At 47.6% G+C, this 18809-nt stretch overlaps 1 protein-coding gene across 6 annotated transcripts in view; it reads right to left on the minus strand.

The window, feature by feature from the left end:
* IVNS1ABP (influenza virus NS1A binding protein) overlaps positions 1-11378 on the minus strand; it is a 68732-nt gene extending 57354 nt beyond the window's left edge. Inside the window, exons 1-2 of one of the 6 annotated variants that reach the window (XM_078767419.1) lie at positions 11292-11378; positions 10968-11082 (exon numbers count right to left, since the gene is read on the minus strand). The gene's annotated coding sequence lies outside the window, so the exon portion shown is untranslated. Of the gene's footprint in view, positions 1-10967; positions 11196-11252 lie in introns of those variants that run through there. The other 5 variants (XM_078767418.1, XM_078767422.1, XM_078767421.1 and 2 more) reach the window with 5 other exon arrangements.
* Positions 11379-18809: the final 7431 nt, after the last annotated feature.

Raw genomic sequence — 18809 nt, forward strand, 5'->3', positions numbered from 1 at the left:
TTATAATCCAGCCGGGTGTCTTCTTTTCCTTTATTGATCCAGCGTAGCGCGGCTCCGTCAACGTCGAGTATAATCGGGTAATTTGTGCGGACACGACGGCCATTCCGCTCGGCCCACCTTAACATCAAAGTCGTGTCTGTAACAATTGGTGTCGAGGAGTGAGATTCGGACCCGGGACTAAATTAGTTAGGCCCAAATTTTGGGAGGGAAAATCGAGCCGGAGCGCGTACGGCGCTCGACAAAATCGATCCGGAGCGCGGTCCCGCGGTTACTGCGCTCGCCGAAATTATAACGAAAAAAAAAAAAAAAAATTTGGATTTGTTTTACGAAACTCGAATTTTGCAAGTCGCGCTATGGCGGATCAAGACGGCTGGGGTCCGGTAGGGGAGAGTGAAGCAGGGTCGGTCCAGGACCAAATTGAGGGACGCGAGGAGAGCGAAGCAGTGAGGGTAGCAGGTTCGCAAAATAGCGCCGTCACGCACGAAGTAGCGGGCGCGCAAAATGGCGCCTCGCAGATGGCCACGGCGTCCACGCCCGCGACCGTGGCAGCGCCCCCGATGGATTGGGGCCTTTTTTTCATACAAATGAAGGCCCTTATGGCCCAGAATAGCGAGAAAATGAGGGAGGAAATGAGGGCTGATAATGAGCGATTGGGTGAGCGATTGGAGGGCCAAATGGGGGTAATGGGGAACCGGATGGATGCTCAGGGTGAGCAATTGTGGGTAATGAGGGACGAAGCGAGGGGTACCGGTGAGGGATTAGACAAGAAATTAGAGGGGTTAGACAATGGGATAGAAGGGGTGAAACATGGGTTAATGGGGGTAGAAAACAGAATGGCCGCTCAAGAGAATCAGATAGAGGGAGTGAAACATGGGTTAACGGGGGTAGAAAACAGAATGGCCGCTCAAGAGAATCAAATGGAAGGGATGCAAAAAGGGTTAGAGGGGTTAGAAAACACCATGGAAGGCAAATTGAGGGACATGAGGGACCAAGCGGAAAGGGAAGTTAACCAAATGGGGCAGCAGATAGAGGGGGTCAGAATGGGGGTAGAAGCCAAACTGGATGCTCACAGGGAGGAAATGGAGCAGATGAGGGTGGCATCTGGGCAGGAGATGCAAGTGATGGGAGAGGAGATCAGAAGAGGAGTGGGTGAGGAGGTCGGAGGAGTGCGCGAGGAGGTGAGGCACTGTAAGGAGCACATGGAGAAGGAGGTGAGAAAGGGGACTGTAAAATTGCAAGGGGGCATAGAGGACCTGACGCAGGAGGTGGAGCAGCTGACGGTGGGACAAAAGGAGTTGGGGGACCAGGTAAAGAAGAACACAGCGGTAATAGAGGGTTTAAAATCGACACAGAAGGAGATGAAAAAGGACGTAGGGGTAATTAAAAAAGAGTGTCAGACGGTACATGAGGACTTGACGAAAAAAATGAACAAAGTGGTAGAGGTGATGGAGGTTAAAGAGCGGGAGGTGCGGGAGCACATAGAAAAAAATAAAGTGGAGTTAGAGGAAGAACTTAAAGGGGCGCACGAGGAGATGAAGGAGGTGAAGCAGAAATTAGAAGAAGTGGAAGAGGGGGTGAGCGAAATTAAAAAGCGACGGAGAGAGGATAAGAAAGAGATAAAAGAGGAGATAAAAGAATTGGTCCAAAGTCTGTGTTTGGATCGTGATGATGTGCTCATTAACCGGATGAGGGATTCGCAGGTGATGGAGGAGAAGCAAAGAGGAAGAGGACCCGGTGTAAGTGGTGACCAATATGGTCGTGCGTATGATGCGCCAGGGGATTTAATAAGCTTGGGGGTCGAGATAGACCCGGGTGTTCGTGAGAGGCCGTTGGTGAAGTGTGCGACAGGTCTGGTGTGCGAAAAAGGAGGTGTGCGAGAAAGTCCGACTCTGGGGTGTGTGAGGAAAAAGTGTGTGCCAAGGAGTGAGGGTGCTGGCGAGAGTGAGTCGGTCGTAGCGTGTGTGCGAGGGAGCACATGGAAGCGCGGTGTGGTGAGTGTTACAGAGGGTGTGACGGGAGAGTGTGTGCAGGAGTGTGCGCGAGAAAGGTGTGTGACGGACAGGTGCATGGGGAAAGAGTGCGCTGTCAAAAGTAAGGAAGAATGCACACCTGTGGTGAGTGTTACAAAGGGTGTAACGGGAGAGTGTGCGCGAGAAAGGTGTGTAACGGACAGGTGCATGAGGAAAGAGTGCGCTGTCAAGAGTAAGGGTGAGTGCGTTGTCAAGAGTGGTGGTGAGAGTATTGAGAGTGACAAGGAGAGTGAGTTGGTTGTGACAGGTGAGCGAGGATGTACACCTGGGATGGAAGGATGCACACCTGGAATGGTAGAGCGTGAGTGGGAATGCACGCTGGAGTTGGTGGTGAGGCACATGGTTGGGTGTGCGAATGAGGGCACACCTGTGATTGTCACAGAGGAGGTGACCGAGGAGGGGGCGCGAAGCGGTGTATTGGTGAGGTGTGCGAGCAACGAATGTGTGCCAAAGTGTTCGGTGGTCAGGTGTGTGACCAAGGCTGTGAGTGGAATGAGAGTACCGAGGTGTGTAAGGAAAGGTACGAGGAGCATGGAGACGGCTGGATGTGTGAGCGAGGAACGGGCTGCGGGGTGTAAGCGTCCAGGTGAAGCATCGACGTTAGACGGGGTAGAGTTTAGAACGACTTATAGCCGAATCGGGCCCTCGGTGCGTGCCGGGCCTCGCTTTGAACGGCCGCGTCCGTGCTCCACTAGGCGGAGCTGGCAGCCCGATAGAAAGGGTCGTCATGGCGACCACTTTTTGGTGAGACGTGCCGGCAGGTCGAGAGCGGGACATTGGATGGCTCCGTGCCGAGATGGTGCGTGGGATCTCGGCACGGGTAAGCCCCCGTCCCTGCCCCGAATGCCGGACGCATCCAGCCGCTGGCACAAAACAACCAGCATCCATTGCTTGGCTTTACGAAGCCGGGCTTTGGACAGGGATTGGCGCACCGAGAGGTATTAGTGAGTCGACTGGGTGATGAGGTTAGTGTTTTGGACCCAAAATTAGAGAAAAACAAAATTTGATGATTGGCAAGGGATTGGCAGTAGTGATTGGCAGTTGATGGGTAGTGATTGGCAAATTTTTGATTTATTGAAATTTGATGTGCAAAATTGGTAGTGAGAGACCCCCGATGTGGTGGGATGGCAAATCCACCATCCTTCCCATGGGGGCAAAGGAGCAATAGCTTATGGGGTGTATGGCAGTGAAAACTAGCCCGGGTGGGTTAGGTTATATGGATAGGGCCCTAGAAGATGACATTAGGTGACGTTAAGGTTAGTTAGTGACTGATACCTGTAGTGGGGACGCAGGTAGTTTAGTGTGGATGATAATGACGTGGGAGCGCAATAGTTTAAAGGGACGACTGGGAAGCGCAAGTTTCAGAAGGGAGTAGTTAGCTGAGATGATGCCGTGCGTGTGAGGATTGAACAGGTGAGAATGGAACAGGTGTGATTGCACAGGTGTGCAACTGGACAGGTGTGTGGAGCAGTGTATAAGTAGTGAGTGTTGTGGATGAGCGCGAATGCGCTTGGGGAGAGAAGGGTGCAGGTGGCACCAGGTGTGAGAGCACAGGTGTGCAAGTACAGGTGTGTGGAGAGAGTTGGAGTAAGTGGTACGGAGTGGTGTGCATGGTGCGGAGGTGTGAATGGGGGAAGAGTGGACCCCCATCATGGATACCCGGGGCGGGTAGTGTAAGTGTTAGGTAGAGGGCATAGGTAAATTGTGGTTGGATATTGGCATCTGTGGTGCGGTTGCAGAATGGTGTTGTGAATGGGTGCATTAGTGTTGTGGAAATGGCTGGGCGTGTAGCCTGTTAGTGTGTGTAGTTGGTTGGGCACTCCACCACTGTGAGGATGTCGGCCAGGTGAGGCCGCAGGTGGGCTCGGAGCCGGTAGTTGTGGATGGGGCCCGAGGATCCGGAGGATGGACCCGGGTAGCCCAGTGCCAGAGAGGGCACCGAGTGGGGAGAGTGCCAGGGGGCCTTCCCCAGGTAGTTAGGTTAGGGAAAGGAGCAGGTAAGCTCGGAGGCAACTGCAGTGGTGGAGGTGTGCAGGTGGGTAGACCCACTGGGAGAGGTACACGCCGCAGCCCAGAAATTGTGCGAGGGCACCGGGAGATGAATCGGGGGAGTGAGACCCCAAATTTGAAGAGCACCACAGTTTGGCCAATGGGAATTGGTTTTTAGAACCCATAGTGTAAGAGGGCCAATGGTTTGGCCGGAGAAAGACCCCGGGTAGTGTAAAGTTGTTAAAGTCATTTAGGAGATAGTTAGGATTGATGAACCTGTCGCACCATACGCAGCCACTTACCTGAGGTGATGATGATGACTCCACACCTGTGTTTTCTTTGTTTTGTTGCAGGAGATGAATCGCTGTGTGGATTTGTGAGACGCATCACGACGTGGATGAGACATTGGGGTGATTCCATCTCTCCCTCCCTCGGAGGGACTGATGATGAATTGGTAATGGCAAATTTTGATGTTCAGTTGGAGATGGCAAATTTTGATGAGAGTTGAAAATGGCAAATTTGATTGGTTAGGAGGGAGAGAAGACGAATTTGGTTTATGGGAGGAACGGGGAAGACAGTAGGGATGTTTGTCGATTTGTAAAGTAGATGTTTATGGGTAGTGTTGTGTTGTGTGGATACAGTAAGGGGTAAGGGAGGGGCCATGTAGGTTACCTGGTGGGGGGGGGGCGTACGATAGGAACGTACCTGTCTCACCTGGTTCCCATGTGCCCCCAGTGTGCATCATCTTGTATTGCGTGCACTTTTGCGCCCTTACCACCTTACTCACTTGTCTGCTTCTTTTGTCTCCCACCTCCGAGGATCTGGCTTTGGGGTAGAGAGAGAGGAGAGAGAGGTGCTGGCTGCGCAGTTGTGGGCCTGCACTTTCGCTGTTTGCTGCCGGGATCGATACACCATATGGACCGCAATGTTTGTGGCCACCCACAATGGACCGCAGTTCGTTTGCGGCCAAGCACCACCCGGGGATGGACCTATGGGTCAACGTGGCACCTATGCCATACAGGTGAACCACTTTTAGTTAACACCAAGTGCACCACAAGAAGAGCAAGAGACACCTGCAGGGTTAGGGGTTGTCGAATTTATTTTTATTCCAATGAACAATGGTGACTGCACCGATTGGTGGTGGGGTGGTGCTTTTGATGCTCGGGAAGGGTGCTCTGCACGTTATTAAAGGCCGTTGGCCACAGAGCACTCGTGGGTTGGTGTATCGATGTTGGCAAGCGCGCTCTCTCTATGCATAACATCTGCATGTGTTCCTCCAAAAACAGGTCCTGGATCGTAGTGTAAATAGCAGCGTAGTCTTGTAAATAATGCTCCCTACCGGCTGTATGTTTAGTTTGCGAATTCTTTCCGGATTCGGTTATCCTGTGGGTGTGTTTCTGTGAGGAGAAGGGTGCAACGTCGCAGGGGGACATATTTACTCATTTGTGAATATCTGTAAAACTGTCGCACTCAGGGTAGAGTTAATAGTAGAGGGAACTACATTGCGTGCCACACTAAAGTAGGTAAAAATTTATCGGGTCGGGACGCCCCGAGGGTAGAGAAGGGTGCAATGTTGCGAATATGGAATTTGGCCTCCATATCCGCTTGTAAATATTCCCCTATTTCTCCAATACTCCCCCAACTTTCCCCAATCCCCCATTCCCTAGTCCCATTGCATGTAAATAACAATCAGTAGAGCCGACATTCCCCTTATTCCCCCATTAAATGTCGTGCCCAGGTCCCACCGCAACACACGTAGACAACTATAGGACGTCTTCCTAGTTATTCTTAATCTATGTCAGTTAAGGACTCGTTTCCATTAATTCTGACTCTTCGTTGCACCAGAATGTGATTATATGGCATCAGTAGTGAGTTTAGGACCTTTCCCATACCTCCTTCCATCTTCTTCCCCAACAATTACAACAACAACAGAGGAGATGGCGGCGGCGCGGGGGAGGATGCGTCCTCACACCGGCTCGATTAGCGCCATTGACCACGCGCTCCACGGGGTTACCACGGAGGGGCTGGCTGTCAGCTCCTCCTCAAGGGCGGAGCCTGGTAACCCCCCGCACCCAATCAGAAGGGCGGACCGATTCCATCTGGGGCGGCGCTAGCGAGCCGAGGGCGTGTCACTCCCCGCCGGATATACGTGGCGACTTACCGGAAGTGAGGAGAGATGCGCCCCCAGCTGGAGAAAGAAGTACCTGCGCGCGCTGAGTCAGAGGCGCCCCGCCTGAGAAAGAACGTTGCCTGCGATCGCTGAGAGGAAGCGAACCCGCCTGGGAAAGAACGTTACCTCCGAGTGCTGTGACCTCCCCGCATCTTTGGACCGGACTGTACCCTGCTTTGAGCCAAGAGTGCACCTTGAGCCATCGCTATCTGCCTTTTCCTGCCATCAACCCCCGTGTGAGTCAGCCTTGTCCCGTTTACCTGTCGTCTGTCCGGGGTTAATATAAGAGTGTGTCTAAGTGCCTGTCTTCCTGTGATATACCTCTAGCCCCTGTAATCTAACCTTTCCGTACGAATATAATTGAGAATCGAAACGTTGGTGTCTGTCATTATAATCCAGCCGGGTGTCTTCTTTTCCTTTATTGATCCAGCGTAGCGCGGCTCCGTCAACGTCGAGTAATTTGTGCGGACACGACGGCCATTCCGCTCGGCCCACCTTAACATCAAAGTCGTGTCTGTAACAATATATATATATATATATATATATGTGTGTGTTGTGTGTGTGTATATATATATATATATATATATATATATATATATATATATATATATGTGTGTGTGTGTGTATATATATATATATGTGTCTGTGTGTGTATATATATATATATATATATGTGTGTGTTGTGTGTGTATATATATATATATATATATGTGTGTGTGTGTGTGTATATATATATATATATATATGTGTCTGTGTGTGTATATATATATATATATATATATATGTGTGTGTGTGTGTGTGTGTATATATATATATATATTTTTTTTTTTTTTTTTTTTTTTTTTTTTTACAAACATGGACATTTATATTTATAGTTTGGTCCAACAATCTGGTGTGGAGTTGGTAGGCTGTTATCGTACAGTGACCTTAGGACCACAACCCGTCGCCGTCAGGAAATTCGATTCCCGACCTGCGTGTAAACTGCTGCATTGGTGTGTCACAGGCAGGTCGGAGTGCGCGCGCCGTCCGACGGATGGACATCAAGCCGGTTGTCACATCTGCTAGCATCAAATTGGTGGCCGTTAGAGATCCTATGATGTCTTTTGCAAAGAGTCGGTGAGTAATCATCGGCATGCTGAACGACATTACAAAAACCCCCGCCCAATCACCTTCATTGGGAACGTCAGGCCGAGCTAGCCGGTTCGTGAAAGATTTAGCCTAAACTTCCTCCACGGATCGACCTCACACGAAGGTGGAAATAATTGAGGCTGAAAGCAATATAGTAGTAGTAGAAAAGGAGTAGTTATATTTATATAGTTCGTGTCACTGTGGATAAATATATATATACATATATACAAATAAATAAATATACATATATATATATATAAATATACATACATAAATATACATGTACATGTATATATTGCTGTCCTGTGTTGTGTTGTCACAACTACTTTCTCAAACGTTTGTGAAATCGTACCAAACTTCTGGTATGCACATATCTCTCCCGTCGGTATGTCCTAAGGGTATTTGTTTTGAAAAGTTTCCAATTATTATTTTTATTTTTTTTGTGGAAATTTTTTTTTTTCCAACTTCAATTGTTTATAAAATGTGATATCACGTACATTACAAATACATTTGTGCAAAATAATAGTTTGAATTATGATTGGTGTAAACCATGACAAAACGGCAACTAGGGTATACACATCTGGGCAGTGTGTGTTGTCACTTAACGACTCCCTCAAACTTTTGTTTCCGTGGTTGTGAAGTGTTTTTAATAACGTTGTGGTGGTTTTGATTCACATGGTGGTGAGGTGTTTTTAAATCACATGGTGGTGAGGTGTTTTTAAATCACATGGTGGTGAGGTGTTTTTAAATCACATGGTGGTGAGGTGTTTTTAAATCACATGGTGGTGAGGTGTTTTTAAATCACATGGTGGTGAGGTGTTTTTAAATCACATGGTGGTGAGGTGTTTTAAATTACTTGGTGGTGAGGTGTTTTAAATTACTTGGTGGTGAGGTGCTTTAAATTACTTGGTGGTGAGGTGCTTTAAATTACTTGGTGGTGAGGTGTTTTAAATTACTTGGTGGTGATGTTTTAAATTACTTGGTGGTGAGGTGTTTTAAATTACTTGGTGGTGGTGTTTTAAATTACTTGGTGGTGAGGTGTTTTAAATTACTTGGTGGTGAGGTGTTTTAAATTACTTGGTGGTGGTGTTTTAAATTACTTGGTGGTGAGGTGATTTAAATTACTTGGTGGTGGTGTTTTAAATTACTTGGTGGTGAGGTGTTTTAAATTACTTGGTGGTGAGGTGATTTAAATTACTTGGTGGTGAGGTGATTTAAATTACTTGGTGGTGGTGTTTTAAATTACTTGGTGGTGAGGTGATTTAAATTACTTGGTGGTGGTGTTTTAAATTACTTGGTGGTGAGGTGATTTAAATTACTTGGTGGTGAGGTGATTTAAATTGCTTGGTGGTGAGGTGTTTTAAATTACTTGGTGGTGAGGTGTTTTAAATTACTTGGTGGTGAGGTGTTTTAAATTACTTGGTGGTGAGGTATTTTAAATTACTTGGTGGTGAGGTGTTTTAAATTACGTGGTGGTGAGGTGTTTTGAATTACGTGGTGGTGAGGTGTTTTAAATTACGTGGTGGTGAGGTGTTTTAAATTACGTGGTGGTGAGGTGTTTTAAATTACGTGGTGGTGGTGTTTTGAATTACGTGGTGGTGAGGTGTTTTAAATTACGTGGTGGTGAGGTGCTTTGAATTACGTGGTGGTGAGGTGTTTTAAATTACGTGGTGGTGAGGTGTTTTGAATTACGTGGTGGTGAGGTGTAATCGTCCCAAACTTCCAGTTGCACCTACCCCTCCCCCATGTATGTGCTGAGGGGTTCTTTCTTGAAAAAAGAAAATAAACATTCAACCTAAATTGCCTCTAAAAATGTAACATCACAAACATAACAAATACATTTGTGCAAAATAATTGTTTGTATTATGATTGGTGTAAATCATGATAACAAAGCAACTCAGGTACATTCATTATCCTCAGCTAAAATAAGCCCGTTCTTCATATATATATATAAACATACAAATATATATAAACATACAAATATATATAAATATACAAATATATATGTAAATATACATAGATATATATAAATACATAAATATATATAAATATACATAAATATATATACACAAATATATATACACATATATATAAATATACATATAAATATATATAAATATAAATATACATATATATATAAATATACATATAAATATATATATATATAAATATACATAAATACATATATATATAAATATACATATACATAAATAAATATACATATATATATAAATATACATATACATAAATAAACATATACATAAATAAATATACATATATATAAATATACATATATATAAATAAATACATATATATATATAAATAAATATACATATATATATAAATATACATATATATATATAAATATACATATATAAATATAAATATATATATATAAATATATATAAAAATATACATATATATATATAAATATATATATATATAAATATACATATATATAAATATACATATATATAAATATATATATATATAAATATACATATATATAAATATACATATATATAAATATACATATATATAAATATACATATATATAAATATACATATATATAAATATACATATATATAAATATACATATATAAATATACATATATAAATATATAAATATACATACATATATATATATATAAATATACATATAAATATATATAAAAATATATATAAATATACATATATATAAATATATATAAATATACATATATATAAATATATATAAATATACATATATATAAATATATATAAATATACATATATATAAATATATATAAATATACATATATATAAATATATATAAATATACATATATATAAATATATATAAATATACATATATATAAATATCCATACATATATACATATATATATATACATACATATATATATATACATATACATACATATAAATATATATACATATAAATATATATACATATAAATATATATACATATAAATATATATACATATAAATATATATACATATAAATATATATACGTATAAATATATATACGTATAAATATATATACATATAAATATATATACATATAAATATATATACATAGAAATATATATACATATAAATATATATACATAGAAATATATATACATATAAATATATATACGTACATATAAATATATATACATATAAATATATATACATATAAATATATATACATATAAATATATATACATATAAATATATATACATATAAATATATATACATAGAAATATATATACATAGAAATATATATACATATAAATATATATACGTACATATAAATATATATACATATAAATATATATACATATAAATATATATACATATAAATATATATACATATAAATATATATACATATAAATATATATACATATAAATATATATACATATAAATATATATCCATATAAATATATATACATATAAATATACATACATATAAATATATCGCACATACATGATGCTATGACGTATGTTATCAGTTATCATCGTTATAATTTATATACATCGGTGGTATAAAAAGTAGTCCGGCTGTATAAAGACTTGTGAGCACGTACACGTGTTCATCTCGCTTTGGGACAACTCCCGAAATTGGCGGGTAAATGGGATCAGGGCGTGCAAACAGGTCTCACCTTTTTGTGTCGTTGTGGAATGCAGGGAAAAGGCATAGTTGGCTTGTCGAGTTTGAAGGGGGATCCGAAGACAAAACCAGGGACGTTGCACTGCTTTCGCCTCCGCGGCGACCGACTGGTGGAGACAAAAGCCCGAACAACGGGATTTGGGAATTCGCTCTTGGAAGCTCGGAAACCGCAGAATAAAAAGGACGACGTGAGAAAAACGTTTTGAGAACGACGGAGATAAATATATATATATATATATAATTATATATATATATATATATAAATGTTAAGCCGTACGATTTGACGTTTATTTCTAGAATGCCTTCCGAACCGAACCTCCGCAGGGAACTGTCAACTGGTTGAAGATCGGCGCGCTCTTTTTACTTATATCCAATATGACGTCATGACGCACTCGTACTGCGTGCGTCAGCCAATCGCTCACAGACATTGTTGAGTAAACAGCCGTACGACATGAATTATAATATTCATGACATTGTTTCATTTTAAAGAGGACAGGATCTGTTATGTTTCCAAGAGACACTTTAGTGTCACACCTCGACCTCGTGCCTTCGCTCGGGTCCTCGTGCTCAGGTACTCCATATTGCAGCGAATTGCCGTCCTGGTCGCGCACAGGGTGAAGGCTGGATCACGTGGCCTTTCTTCGAAATGCGGCTCAGGAGGCCATGCCTGGTTAGGCCGTCTGTCTCATTTGGATTACATATAATAATAATAATAATAATTCATTTATTTTGTATAGCGCTTTTCCAGAAGCCCAAAGGCGCTTTGACAGAGTGGCAAACATAATGCATAACAATACATGAAAACAACAATTGCAAAAAGACAAGAATCAATAGGGAAATATTTAAAGCAAAAGGAGGGAGAAGGAGAAGAGATAGTCAGGGGTTAAATGCTGTGGGTTGAATGTTGAATGCAGTGTTGAACAGGTGGGTCTTTAGTGATGTTTTGAATGTGGTGAGTGAGGAGGAGTCTCTGATGGTGTGAGGTAGTGAGTTCCAGAGGGTGGGAGCAGCGATGGAGAAGGCCCTGTCCCCCCAGGATCTGAATTTTGTCCGGATGGAGGGGGTCAGGAGGTTGGTACCAGCAGAGCGGAGGTTGCGGGTGGGAGTGTGTCTGGAGAGGAGGTCAGCCAGGTAGGATGGGGCCAGGTTATGGAGGGCTTTGTATGTCAAGAGGAGGATTTTGTACTGGATTCTCTGGGGGATGGGGAGCCAGTGAAGCTTGTAAAGGACGGGGGTGATGTGGTCACGGGTCCGGGAATGGGTGAGTAGATGGGCAGCAGAGTTCTGAATGTATTGGAGTTTATTGGTGATTTTTGAGGGTGAACCATAGAGGAGGCTATTGCAGTAGTCCAGACGGGAGGTGATGAAGGCGTGGATGAGGGTTTCTGCAGCCGTGGAGGAGAGGGATGAGCGGAGACGGGCAATGTTTTTCAGGTGAAAGAAGGCTGACTTTGTGATCTGTTTAGTGTATTTGTCGAAGGAAAGGGTTTGGTCAAAGATGACGCCAAGATTCCGGATGTGAGGGGAGGTGGATACTGGGATACCGTCGATGTTGAGGGCAAAGTTATGGGTGGATTTTGTGAGCGTTTTTGGGCCAATGATGATTATTTCAGATTTATCACAGTTAAGCTTGAGGAAGTTGATTTGAAGCCAGGATTTTATTTCAGTGATGCAGTTTGTCAGGATAGAGTGGGTGTCGGTGGAGACGGACTTGGTGGAGATGAAAAGCTGGATGTCATCGGCGAAGCAGTGGAATTGGAGACCATGACGGCGGATTAAGTGACCGAGCGGGGACAGGTAAAGGATGAAGAGGAGGGGGCCAAGAACTGAACCTTGGGGGACACCTTGGGGGAGGGGAGCAGTGGGGGATTTGCAGTTATTGATGGAGATGAACTGGCATCTGTCAGAGAGGTATGATTTAATCCAAGAGAGGGCAGTGCCGGTAACGTTAAAGGTGGATTCAAGTCGGGTGAGGAGGATAGTGTGATCGATGGTGTCAAAGGCAGCGCTGAGGTCGAGGAGGACGAGAATGTTGAGGTTGCCAGCGTCAGAGGAGAGGAGAAGGTCGTTGGTGATTTTGAGGAGAGCAGTTTCAGTACTGTGGTTGGAGCGGAATCCGGATTGGAATGTTTCATACAGGTTATTGGCAGAGAGATGATGTTTGAGTTGAGTGGCTACAGCGTGTTCCAAAACTTTTGACAGAAAGGGTAGGTTGGAGATGGGTCGAAGTTGTTTAGGGTGTCAGGGTTTAGACCAGGTTTTTTTAGAATGGGGGTAACAGCAGCAATTTTGAGGGAAGGTGGGACGATGCCTGTAGACAGGGAGGAGTTTATTGTTGCAATGATAAGTGGAGAGAGAGCAGGGAGGGAGGCTTTGACAAAGCTGGAGGGGATGGGGTCAAGAGTGCAGGTGGCAGTTTTCATTCCTATGAGGAGTTCAGAGAGGTCAGTAGGGGAGATTGGGGAGAACCGAGACAGGGGATGGCAGGACAAGGGGGGGGGCAGGTGGTTGGAGGGGGAGCGGGTGCGGCGGTGGTCAAGCTGTTGTAGATGTTGTCAATTTTGCGTTGGAAGAAAGAGAGGAAGGAGATGCAGTTGTCTACTGTGAATGACTGGGTGGTGGTGTTCAGGGGGCGGAGGAGTTTGTTTATTGTCGAGAAGAGTGCTTTTGGGTTTCCGGAGCCAGAGTGGATAATTTGAGAGTAGTAGGCAGAGCGGGCGCGGGAGAGGGCATCTTTGTAGTGTTGTATGTGGTCCTTGTAGGCTTGGGAGTGAACTGTGAGACCCGTTTTATTGCGGAGTCTTTCAAGTTGGCGAGCACGAGTTTTCATCAGGTGGAGTTCAGGGGTAAACCAGGGAGCAGAATGGGTGAAAGAAACTGTTTTGGTTTTTACAGGCGCAAGCTGGTCAAGGCAGGAGGAGAGAGTGTGGTTGTAGTAGTCAGTGAGGTCGGAAGGGGTGTGGAGGTCAATGAAGGGAGAAGTGGACATTTTTTCAGAGAGGGTGGATGAGAATGAGGTAGGTGAAAGAGCGTTTAGCTTACGGAAGTTGATTGTGCGATAATGCCTTGGTGTTGGGGCGGGGATGTTGATGGTCAGAGTGATGGCTAAGTGGTCAGAGAGGGTGAGGTCGGAGCCATAGAGATGGTGCAAATTTAATCCAGTGGAGCAGACAAGGTCCAAAATGTGACCACGGATATGGGTAGGAAAGTCGACATGTTGAGTGAGGTTAAAGCAGGTGAGTAAATCAGTGAAGTCAGTGGTTATTGTGGAGTCAGTGGAGTCCATGTGGATATTGAAATCACCAAGGAGGAGGATTGAGGGGGAGAGGGAACATAGCTGGGTCAGAAAGTAGGAGAAGTCAGACAGGAATGATGGGTGTGGTTTGGGAGGGCGGTAGACGACAGCCATGACTGACTGCGTGTGACCAGAGAGTTTTAAAGCCAGGTGTTCAAATGATGGAGCAGATGAGATGGAGATGAGGTTGGTCTTGATGTCTTGACGGTGGATAACGGCAATTCCACCACCTCGGCCCTCCGAGCGTGGTTTATTGACGTAGGAATATCCATTGGGTGTGGTGAGGTTAAGTGTGTAGTAGTCCAGAGGTTGTTGCCAGGTTTCGGTGAGACAGAGAAAGTCCAGTTTGTTATCCAGGATGTATTCGTTCAGGATGAGGCATTTGTTGTTGAGGGACCGGGTGTTGAACAGGGTGAGCTTGATGTTGTTTTGAACAGCAGGGATGAATTCAGGTGATTTAGCCAGGGTTCGTAGGCAGGAGGTGCGATCGTGTGGGTTGCTGTGACCAGGTGCGCTGGGACGAAGAGTGAGAGTGCGCTGAGCCGACCAGAGGACGGGGATGGAGTGACCTGATTGCAAATAAACAAACTTACGACCGGAGCCACGGTGAATGTACCTGGGTCGTCGGAGGAGTCCATTTGATTTGATGGCAGAGATGCATGATGGGGTGGAGCGGGTATTGAGCAGAAGAAGCCTTGCGGCGGAGTACTTCAGAGCCATGCCAGGCAGGAGCGAAGGGACGAGTACGACGCCAAGGTCGAGGAGGCAAAGCGGCAAACGCAGCGGCAAACGCAGCGGCAAACGACTGCAGCCGCCAATCAAGACCACAGCGGCAAACAGCCACCGCCGCAAACAACGGCCACAAACAACGGGAGCGGGCCTGAGGAAACAGTGGAGGAGCCGGGCAGGCGAAGCCAGGAGCAGAGCCGGGACCGAGCAGAGGGCAGACCCAACGGTCAAAAATCCGCCACGACCACCAGAAAAGCAAACTATGTACAATGGCCCAGTCGGAGAAGCGGCGAACAAGTAACGCCAGCGTCCTCTCCAGACCGGACCGGAAGCGGAAGTCTATACAGTATATTGTATATCTATACAATATATATACAGTATATTGAAGCGCGGTGCTACACGCGCTTGCTTGCACAACAAGAAGGAAGCGGACAACGCGGTGAGTTTAAGAGTCTTTATTAAAAGAGCTCACTGTAGCACTGGCGCGCTCCGGGCTGCGCGCCCGGTGTATATCCTGAGGCCACGCCTACCCCTCGGGCGTGGCCGCCGCCCACTTGGTGCGCGGAATGATGTCACCACGCCAGTGGGCTTTCGTGTCCGCCACAATATATATATATATATATATATATATATATATATATATATATATATATATATATATATATATATATATATATATATATATATATATATATATATATATAGGAATGTACAGACGAGACAGCGACCTCAACATGGTAGTTATAGAGCACCATGGCCTGTCTGAGATGTAAAAATATATAATGTTGCTTTCCAAGGAATTTAAACGCTGATCTGTTATGATTGCCAACCTCTGGTTGTTATCAGTGAAGAAGAAGAGGGGTCCTTTTTTGCATCTTCCGATACATTGGGCTGCCGCAGCAGTTTCTGGCGGTATTGGGCAGGATACTCGAGTGGCTCGTTACCCCCAGTAAGCCGGTACACATTTTGCTGACCTCTGAAGGACGACAGGCGGAGTCAACCCACCTGGTGTTAATTCAATGGCTGAGCAGGGGCTTGAAACTCACGACCCTGAGAGCGTCAAGCCAGCTAAATTAACCATAAAGCCAACACTGTGGTGCTATGCACACACAACTCGTTTGCCAAGAAGGTAGGCCACCACGCATTGAACAAAACCAAACACTTTATTATATGCTTGCACGTAAGCACTCGGCGGGCTCGACTTTAGAGCCCGCGTATATGTCCCGAGGCCACGCCTTGCCCTCGGGCGTGGCCGGTCGGCCGAAAGGCGGGGCATGTATTCCAGTTCAACCCTGATCCTCATGACTCCTTTGCTCCGGGCGTGGCCCGAGCCTTGCTTCCATGCCCGGTCGCTCGCGTCACCCACTGGTGCGCGGAATTATGACCCGCTGGCATTGTGTCCGCCACACGCGTCCCCCCCAGAATTCCCGCGCACCTGAAGGGTGAGCTTGCGGGGAAGCCGGATGACCTGGCCGAAACGCCCTCTGGCGATGCGTGCAGGGCTGGGGGGTGGCGGGACGGCGGGGGTGGGGGGTGCCGGGGGTCCGCCCGCCGGGGGACGGCCTCGACGCGGAGGCAGAGCGGCTTGCGTGGGGTGGTCCAGGTCGAGGTGGGCCGGCTTGAGGCGGTCCACAGAGATGCGATCTGGAGTACCGCCGATGTCCACGGTGAAGTGCTTGTCCCCGGTCTCCAGCACGCGGAAGGGCCCGTCGTACGGGGGCCGCAGCGGTGCCCGGTGGGCGTCGTGCCGGACAAAAACGTACTCCGCCGTGCGAAGCTCCGGGGCGACGTGTGAGGGCGGGCAACCTTGGTGTGCCGTCGGCACCGGGGCGAACCTCCTGGCGGTCTCCTGAAGGGTGGAGTGCTGTTGCGTCGCGGACCAAGGTGCCGTGGAGTCGGGGATGAATTCGCCCGGTACCCGCAGTGGTTGTCCGAAAACCAGCTCTGCCGAGGACGTGCGCAGGTCGTCCTTGGGCGCCGTCCTGAGGCCCAGCAGGACCCAGGGGGGCCTGTGGGCCCAGCTGCCGTCGCGGAGGCTGGCCCGGAGTGCGGCCTTCATCGAGCGATGGAAGCGCTCGCACAGGCCGTTGGCCTGGGGGTGGTAGGCCGTGGTGCGGTGCAGCTTGACGCCGAGCCCTTGCGCCACCACTCCCCAGAGCTCCGAGGTGAACTGGGGGCCGCGGTCGGACGAGATGTCCGACGGGGCGCCGAACCGGGCAACCCAAGTGGCGATGAAAGCTTGCGCGCCGTCAGCTGCAGCCATCGCCGCCAATGGCACGGCCTCCGGCCACTGGGTGGTGCGGTCCACCATGGTGAGGAGGTTGGTGAAACCCCGCGAGGGGGGCAGAGGTCCCACTAAGTCAACGTGCACATGGTCGAACCGCTGTTCGGGCACCATAAACGGGGCCAACGGGGCCTGGTTGTGGCGGTGGACCTTTGCGCGCTGGCACGCGAGACACGTTCTGGCCCAGTCGCGGACATTCTTCTGGAGGCCATGCCAGACGAGCTTTGCCGCGACAAGCTTCTGGGAGGCCTTCGTGCCCGGGTGGGACAGGCCGTGGATGGCGTCAAAAACCGGGCGCTCAGCCAGCGGGCACGATGGGGCGAGGCCGGCCGAGGGAGACGTCGCACAAGAGGGCAGTGCCCGCGACGTGGAATGGTACCTCGGTGACGAGGAGGCCCGTGACGGCGGTCCGAAAGGCCTGGATGTCGGGGTCGGCGGTCTGGTCCGCCGCCATCCGGACATAGTCGATCCTGAGGTGGACCGCGTGTGTGACGGACCGGGAAAGGCAATCCGCCACCGGGTTGTCCTTACCCGCGACGTGTCGGGTGTCCGTCGTGTATTCAGACACGGCAGAGAGGTGACGCTGCTGCCGGGCCGACCACGGATCGGCGACCTTGGCCATCGCGAAAACAAGGGGCTTGTGATCGACGAAGGCCGTGAACGGGCGGCCCTCAAGAAGATGGCGGAAGTGTCGGACCGCCAGGTGGAGCCCGAGAAGCTCGCGGTCGAAGGTGCTGTACCGGCGTCCGTGCGAACGGAGCTGCCGGATAAAAAACGCCAGCGGCTGCCAAGCACCATTCACCCACTGCTCGTGCACCGCGCCCACCGCGTAGTCCGACGCGTCGGTGGTAAGGGCGATTGGTGCATCGGGTGCCGCGTGCGCCAGCATGGTGGCGTTGGCCAAGGCCAGCTTCGCGCCCGCAAACGCCGCGTCCATCTGCTCAGTCCAGGCGATATCACCTTTGCCCGGCTTCCCCTGGAGGGCCTCGTGCAGGCGGCGCAGGAGCTGGGCGACGCGGGACACGAAGCGGTGATAAAAATTCACCATGCCCAGGAATTCCTGGAGCCCCTTGATCGTGCGGGGGTGCGGGAAACTCTTGACCGCCTCCACCTTGGCCGGTAAAGGAATGGCCCCGTGCCTGGTGATGTGGTGCCCCAGGAAGTCGATAGCGGTGACCGGTGGTCCATGTGCACGTTGACCGGTCTACGCTCGGGCATAGACCGGTGGTCCGACGGTGGGAATATGGTGTTCCACCCCGTGTTTGATGGCCACCGCTGAAAAGGTGGGCCGCGTGAGTGCCGGGAATCTGGCGAGGAGGCGGGCAAACTCGGCCGCTGCCGCAAGCGTACAGACCAACCTCGCCGGGATGGAACCGTTCAGCAAGCCGCTTGGTAAGCCGCTCGGTGAGCCGCTCAGTGAGCTGTTCAACGAGTCGCTCAGCGAGCAAGCGAGCGAGCTGAAGGTTTCGGCCTGGACGAGGCGTCTGCACTTAACGTCCACCAACAGCCCATGCGCACAAAGGAAA

This window comes from Myxine glutinosa, chromosome 13 (genome assembly GCF_964187855.1).
Source record: "Myxine glutinosa chromosome 13, kmMyxGlut1.1, whole genome shotgun sequence".
NCBI classification, from domain to species: Eukaryota; Metazoa; Chordata; class Myxini; order Myxiniformes; family Myxinidae; genus Myxine; species Myxine glutinosa.